Below are 7,890 nucleotides of genomic sequence, written 5' to 3'. Positions count from 1 at the left end.
TCTCTAGTTTAGGGAAGAAGCAAATAATTTTTTTTCTTTCCCCTTCTAGACTTACTTCAATCTTAGTACAAAACCAGGGTTTTTTTTTTTTTTGATGGTCAGTCAATTAGCTCACTAAACTGAGCTCCTTAAGAACAGAGCCAGTCCAATTCATCCTTATATTATCTGTGTTAGTATCCTTTTACATTCTAGGGAGCTCAACAAAGTTTACTGAAGAAATGAATGAACAATAATTAGGATAGTGGTAGAAAAATCCGTATTTAAAAGGGTCTGTTGAGTTATAAGAAAATCAATCAACCAACATTTATGGAGAGTTTATGATGTGGAAGGTATATGTTTCATTTTTCAACATAATGTTTGCTGTCTCTATTTTTTATTTTTAGATTAAGGAACTATCATCCTTATGGAACATTAATAAAGCCTTTTACAAAGCAGGGCTCAGGGCCAGCAGGTGGTGAGGTGATTAAGGCACTGGACTCCCACATGGCCTACCATAGTTTGAGTACCAGACTTGGCAGCTTGCTTTTTCCTGATGCTTCTCTCTTTAGGCACATGTGCCTTAAAACAAATTTAATTATAATAATTTAAAAATTAAATAATTGTAAAAAAAATGTAGGGCTCATATCCAAACTTGCCTTTGTATATTCTATCACATTCTTTGAAAAACAAAGATTTGGAAGAAAATTATTTTTTAAAAAAAGCGCTGACTCACTCAAACAAAATTGCTCACTCTCCCCATCTATTGTTGTTTTTCTAGTCTTTCTAAAGAGATAATGTGTCCTGCCAAGCTTTGGTTTTTTTTGTTTGTTTGTTTGTAAGTTCTGGAAGTTAATGTCAGGATTAATAAATCGGTAGGCATGGCCTAGTCTGTTTGAAGGAGTGTATACAAGTGTCATTTGACACTGTAGGACTTCTAAAATAATTTTAATTTTTACATTTATAACAAGATAGAACTCTTGAGTCCAGTCTCCTGTGGCTTCATCTTTGTATACATGTACATGCTCCAGAGTTTCCAGGTCCCTGGGGCATTCACACAAGTTCCTCATGGAATTCACAAGCAAAATATTTAGTAACCGTGAAATTCCAAAGCTGGGAAGAACCAGAAAATGTTCATCTACTCCAACTTTCCATTTTACAGGTAAGAAAACTAAGTACCAAGAAATGACTACTTAGAGCCAGAACAGGCTGTAGGGTTATACTAGACCAATTTTCCCTTTGACCTTTGAAAACATTTTGATGAATGAGTAATCGCAATCAGGGGACCAGAGGAATGTTATCATTCTCAGGGCCTCTGGGTGACTAGAAAAATCTTGAGGCAACTTTGCTTTGGACTTTGTTATTCCATTTAGGGATTGGCTGTCCTGAATTGTTCTCTGAGCTACGCCTTATCTATACTGCTTGTTTAAAATCTTTGACCTTCATTTAAATTGCTGACACTTTCCTGTTAAGCCTTATCTAGTTTCTTTACTTCTGTCTTCTTCAAGCTAGCAGTATTTCCCTTTCTTATTCCAAGAAGAACTCAAGAAGCTTAGGTTTTGAGTTGGGCAACAAATACCTCACAAATTACAATTATTTCTTACAATTTTGAAGTTATTTTTTAGGATGCTGCAAAGAGCATAGTAGGCAGGCCCCATAGCAATAGAGGTTAAGGGCTGGGTATAGGGAGTCGAACCCCATACCTCTGCTGACCTCTGTTGAATCCAGACCCCAGCAACTTACATACCAGGCATGTGTGTGTGCATACCCCAAATCCTGACAGGATAGATAAATAAACAAAGAAGAATTGCAGCATAACCATGCTCATTAAGGGGTTTGCTGTCTCTCTTCCTCTTTCTTGTGGAAGCGTCCAGCGTACATACCCTCTGGCAGTAAACATGAATGAATAAATAAATAAAAGTTAAAAAAGGAATAAATGTCATTATAAGTTCATTATGTAACTTTTAGGCCAGTTTCTAAAAATCCAGTTTTTTTCTTCCAGTATTTCCAATGGGTACAACTGGACTTGTTTAGAGTATGGTCCACTCTCACAGAAAGAAAAATTTGTTCCATGGCTTCTGCAGCTCTCTGAACCCCTGACCGAGCTGGCTGTCTAGCAAGTGTTCATATGCAAAACAAGCTGAGAAAGTTAGGATGGCTAGGTGGAAGCCTACGGACCACGCAGAACACAGTGTGTGGTCAAACCACAGAGTACCTCCAGATGCAAAGCACTCATTAGCTTTTCTTTTCCTTAGGATTTGAAAATCGTAAATGCCTCTGTTAGATTCACTATGTCAGTTGGAATCAACCTAAGTGTCCAGAAAATGATGACTGGATTGAAAAATTGTGGCACATATATTCTATGGAATATTACTTAGTCCTAAGAAATAATGAAACCCTATCCTTTGATTCAAAGTGGATGACTATAGAAGACTTAAGTGTTATGCGAAGGGAGCCAGACTTTGAAAAATACACACTGTATATCCCCACTTGCTATGTACCAAATGTCTGCAATCTATGGCAGAAATGGAAAGATCTGAAGGTATGATAGTACAGAGGGTAAGTGTAGATACCAGAGACTGTAAGAGAGGGTAGTGGGTAGTAGAGAGTGGGTGATAGAGGGTGGGGGTGAGGGGCAAAGGGAGAAAACATTTAACAGACAAAAGATTGTAAAGTTCTCTGTTAAAAAAAAAAATCTGTGAAATTTGCTTTATGAACAAAAAGGATCACTGTGTCAGGTCAGCTGCAATGGCATAGCAGTAACTGATGCGGTACAATACTGAAACACATGGGAAGGTCCCAGGCTGGTGTCCCAAGGTCTCCCTGTACCTGCTGGCTGGTGTGTGCTTATGATCCGGGCTGGCTGAGGCTGGGAGTGGATTGTAGCTGAAGACACTGTTGAGGGATGCCTCTCTCTCTATCTCTCACAGAAGAGAGAAATACGCCAAAAATCAGCATGTCAATAGACTATTAAAATGGCTTACATATTTTGCTGCTATGCAGCTTTCAGGTCATTTTCTAGGTTTCAAACTTTGTGTGAAACAGGTGCAACTCTGAAATTTCATGTGCAGAGAAGAACTGGAGCAGTGAAACATGAAACTATAAATCAGTTCTCTGAGTCACAAATCTCTTAGGCTGCGCTAGGAGACGGTGATGACTCAGCTGCACTCTGCAAGCCTGGTGGGGGGAGTGAGGGGCCGAGGGCCTGCTGTGTCTCCCCAGGCACTGGCCTGTTGGGGGTGCCCCAACTTAGCTCTTCCCATGGCTGAACCTTAGCCCACGACTCCCTGATTTAGGCTCTGAATTGATTTCTGATCTACCCTTTGCCAGAGTTAGCAGACTGATAGTTTAAATATTATAAACAACATGCTGGCTTTTGTCTAGGGCTTTATTGTTTACAAACTAATTCAACATTTTTTTTTCTTCTCATGTAACCCTCACACCAAGCCCCTGAGATATGTTATCATTATACTAATTTTACAGATGCGAGTTGAGTCTGCTATGTGGCCAAGAAAGTAACCACTTGGGCTCAGAGCTGGCAGGTGGCATGGTGGTTAGGGGTAATGGATTCTCACGTGGCTGACTGTGGTTTGAGTCCTGTACCTGGTGGCTTACTTTCTCACTTTCCATCTTTCTCTCTCTCTCATTCTATCCCTCTCTGGTCAAATTAAAATAAATAAATAACATTAAATAATTCTTAAAAAAAAAAAAGTAACCACTTAACCCAGCAAATAGTATTTTATGATATTGCCCTCTTCTTAGGGGAAAAACTGCTTTGTTTGCCAAAGCAATAAAAATAACAATGTCTTTCATTGAAAAAAGACAAAATTTAGTCTTTTGGGCTTATGGAAGAGAATATGAAAAGGGAGGGGAGACAATGATATTCAGTTGTACAACTTGAAAACCCTCATGAAGGTAAACGTTTCCGGTGATCAAATGATTCAATCATCCTGTTGTGAAGCCTGGAGTTGGTTTATTAGCCAATGACTCAGCGTCTCTACTTAGAATGAATAAAATTTGAGAAACATCTTCACTGGATTTAAACAGAGATGTTTTTTCATTCAAGTACAACTTCCCTTGGTCCACATTTTCTTCCTTACCAGAAGCAAGGAATGGATCCAGTTATGTGAAGTGTGAAGACAGTTGCCAAAGAAGGATGGATCAGTCCCAGTATGTGAGGAGACTTCAAAAAAATCTGTGGAAAAATGGAATAAAAGTACTAGTTTATTTTGGTGTTAAAAAAAAAAAAGCAATTAAATCCATGCATATTTTTTCATAATACACATTTTCTGTGAACTTTTAAAAGACTCCTCATATGTTTGCTCAGGGCTGTAGAAGGGTGCAGGTCAGGATCAATGTAGGGACAGTCCGTTCCTGAGGGAATGTGGCCTGTTCCCAGATCAAGGGCTGATTTCAGGTAGTAGTTCAGAATTAAAGCAAAGGACTTCTTTTCCCTTTTCCCTTTTGGAAAGTTTACCTCTAACATCTTTTTCAGCCCCAGGAATGAACTGAGCTCAACACTAATCAATTAAATAATCTATTGGTATTTCCTGAGTCAAGTACTATGCTGAGTTCAAAAAGTGTTAAGATGGTGGCTTCTGGTACATGAGAGGACAAGATCAGGTTGAAAAGGACAAGAGATATAAAAATTCAGGAGAGGGGAAATTCATTTGGAGCTGTGATAACCAGGAATGTTTGAAAGATGTATTTAAAGATGTATTGCCTAATTGAGCAATAGGACTTGAATAAGTGGTAAGACATGAAGAATAGCCATTTGGACACTGAGGAGGTCATGGAAAGGCAGTGAGTTGAGAGGCACATTGTACTTTCAGGGGACAGAGAGTAGACCGATTTGTCTAAAACAAATCATATTTATAGAGTGACAACAGATGATAACACTGAAAAAGTAGATTGACAAGCCTCTGAAGGGTTTTGAATGTTAGGTACAGGTCTTAGTGTTCTATATCCTGTAGGTATTGGGGAGCCACTGAAGGTTTCTGAGCAAGGGGGTGACATGATCTGGTGGCTACATGATGGATGGTTCAGAAAAAGACTCGCTCATTGGGATAGACAAAGAATCGTGGATGCAATATTAAAAATGTTGGGATCTTTGGTTCAAATCCTGGATCTGGCCATTTGAAAATCACACTGGGTGTGAGTGCATGTATGCCCAAAGTCCCAGAAAGAGAAAGGAAGAGAAGGAACTGCAGCATGGCCATCTCTTCAGGGAGTGATTTCTCACTTTCCCTCTCACTGTCTCTGACTCTGGTGAGCGCAAGCGCCCTATGGCAAAACCAAAAAAAAAACACAGAAGTTGGAATCTTCAACATTTCAGGGTCCAGATACACATGGATGCTTTTCTTTTTGATAATCTCTAGAATAGAACTTGAACGGAACTATGTCCCGTGGAACTTTCTGCATTGATGGGAATGTCCTATGCTGTCCAGTATGGTAACCATTAGCCATATAGACCCACTGAGCAATGAAAGGTAGCTAGCAAAACTGAGGAAATCAATTTTAAATTTTAATTCATTTTGATTTAAACACATGTGGGTAGTGACTATTGCACTGGACAGCAAAGCTCTGGAAAGATAGGACAAAGACTATTCGTTACGATAAAATAACCACCACAACAAAAGCACACATATAGACACCAAGCTAGAAGTTAACTCTGCTGGAATTGATGAGGCCAATTTTTTGGTGTAACCCACAACCATCAACTCACCAGATTTGTATGACAGCCCAGTTTTATGTATATCAAGACCTCAGTGAAAATACTAATTCATGCTAATCATTAACTCTGTAAAGGGGCAAACTGAGTCGCCCTTAAACCTACCATTCCAACCTACCATCATGGCCACATACCTCTCAGCTGAATAGGTGTTAAATCACTTGTAAGTTGCTAAATGCCTATTGCTATGGGTACTAGACCTGCTCTATAGTTCGTCTCCCACTACAACACCTATGGTAGAAATTGTTTGGATGCTAGAGTAGTTACTTTTGTACTTGGCATTGTGTTTATTTTAAATTTTCCTTTATTCAGGACAGTGTGTGCACATGTACATGACAGTTTGAGTTCAAGAGAGAAGCACTCTCCACAGGGTCTGGTCACATGCCCTTCTTCCAGTCCTCCAGCCTGTTGGTTCTTGGGCACTTGTTAGTGCTCAGCATGTTTTTCGGCTGAGTGGGCTGAGTATCTGAACCTCAGTCATCACGTGGGATCCAGCTTTTTATCCCTGCACCATGGAGCCAACCCTGCACTTGGCTTTTTGGTTAGTGAGGAAAATGGTACCTTAAGAATTTCCAGAATAATGTGATGTACAGAATAACAAACAACAAACCAACCAACTTGAATTTAGCATAAACAGCCTAATCACAAAATTATGATCCTATTCCAGTGGGTACCTTACAACCCTGACTTCATGTCTCTTAAGTCTGTGCCACCACTGGCTGCCTGTGACTTGAGAGGTCAGTAGGTAAAAGCACAGAACTAATGAGGCCCAAGTCCTGGGTTCAGCCTCATTAAAGCCAATTTTACTCTATTCTCCTTCCCTGGCCTTGACCTCTGGCTGAATGGGTTGCATATTCATGACCTTGCTCATAAGGGTGTCCTGGCCAGAGAGAGAATGGACAGAGAGAATAGAAGGGTGCAACGCCATCACCACAGCTACTAGCAAAAGAAGCATAAGCCCTGGGGGAAGAGCAAGGCCTGTCCTCTACAAAGGAAAGTGTTTTAAAGAAACAAGGACAAGGCACAGAAGGCCAGGTGGACGGTGTGGTCTGAAACATGGCACTTTTGACCATTACCCGAATGGGCTGATGACCAAGCTGGAACCTATAGCAGGACGGTTGGCAGAGCTATGACTCACTTAAAATCAAGGCAGCTAAACAGACACCCTATATGTTACAATTGACATCTATCTATCAATTACCTATGTCTATCTATCTATATCTATCTATCATCTGTTTATCACCCATTATCTCATGGTTAGTACTCTTGGCCAAATACTTTCTTACACTGTTCTGTATACACAAAGATAATAACATTCACAAAGATAATAACGGCAATACAAAGATAATAGCAAAATTTAAAATGGAAAAATAATGCAGTATTTTCTTTATGGGTACAGATAAGAAAACTTTTATCATGCTCCTGAATACAATGTAATGAAATGTAAATCCACACACAAACAGCAAGAGTCTGCTGGTGATGGGATGGTTACTGAGGCAGTGAATCCCAAACAGTGGGTGTTCATCAAAGCATATTGGACCGTGGGGTGGAGAAGGAGGAAGATGGGAGTGGTGCGAGGCAGAAAACAAGATGCTTTTTCTTTCTCTCTCTCTCTCTCTTTTTTTTTTTTTCCAGAGATTTTTACTATAGGGCACGTGTGCTTGCTGGAGAGACAGAGACAGAGAGAGAAAGCAGGAAATCACCCTCAAGGGCCAAGCCACAATCCCTTCTCCTTCATTCTCCTCTCAGGATCTTGGACACGTGCACACACATGCCTGGTGTGAGTTTTAAGCCACCAGTACTGGGATTTGAACCACAGTTGACTACGTGGGAGTCCAGCAATAGAACCATTAAGCCATCTGCTGGTCCCATAAGATGGTTTTTCTCTGTGAGACAGCTCAGGAAATAGGCACCAATTTGGGATTGGAAATGTCTTAAGGAAAATTCTTTAAATTGATAATCCCTCTGTGAATGTAAAACTTGAATTTAGACTGGTTATTTACCATCAAACCAACTGTCTTTCTTCTGCCTCTCTCGCTCTTTCTCACATACACAGACAATACACACACACACACACACACACACACACACACACACACACACGGAGTAATTTTCTTAAAAGAATGTCAGCTCCATGAAGGGATATCACACACACACTTTTGCTGTATTTATGGTGCCTAGAA

This window comes from Tupaia chinensis, unplaced genomic scaffold, assembly GCF_000334495.1.
Source record: "Tupaia chinensis unplaced genomic scaffold, TupChi_1.0 Scaffold000568_1, whole genome shotgun sequence".
Classification (NCBI taxonomy): Eukaryota; Metazoa; Chordata; class Mammalia; order Scandentia; family Tupaiidae; genus Tupaia; species Tupaia belangeri.
Note: the sequence above shows the minus strand (reverse complement) of the source record.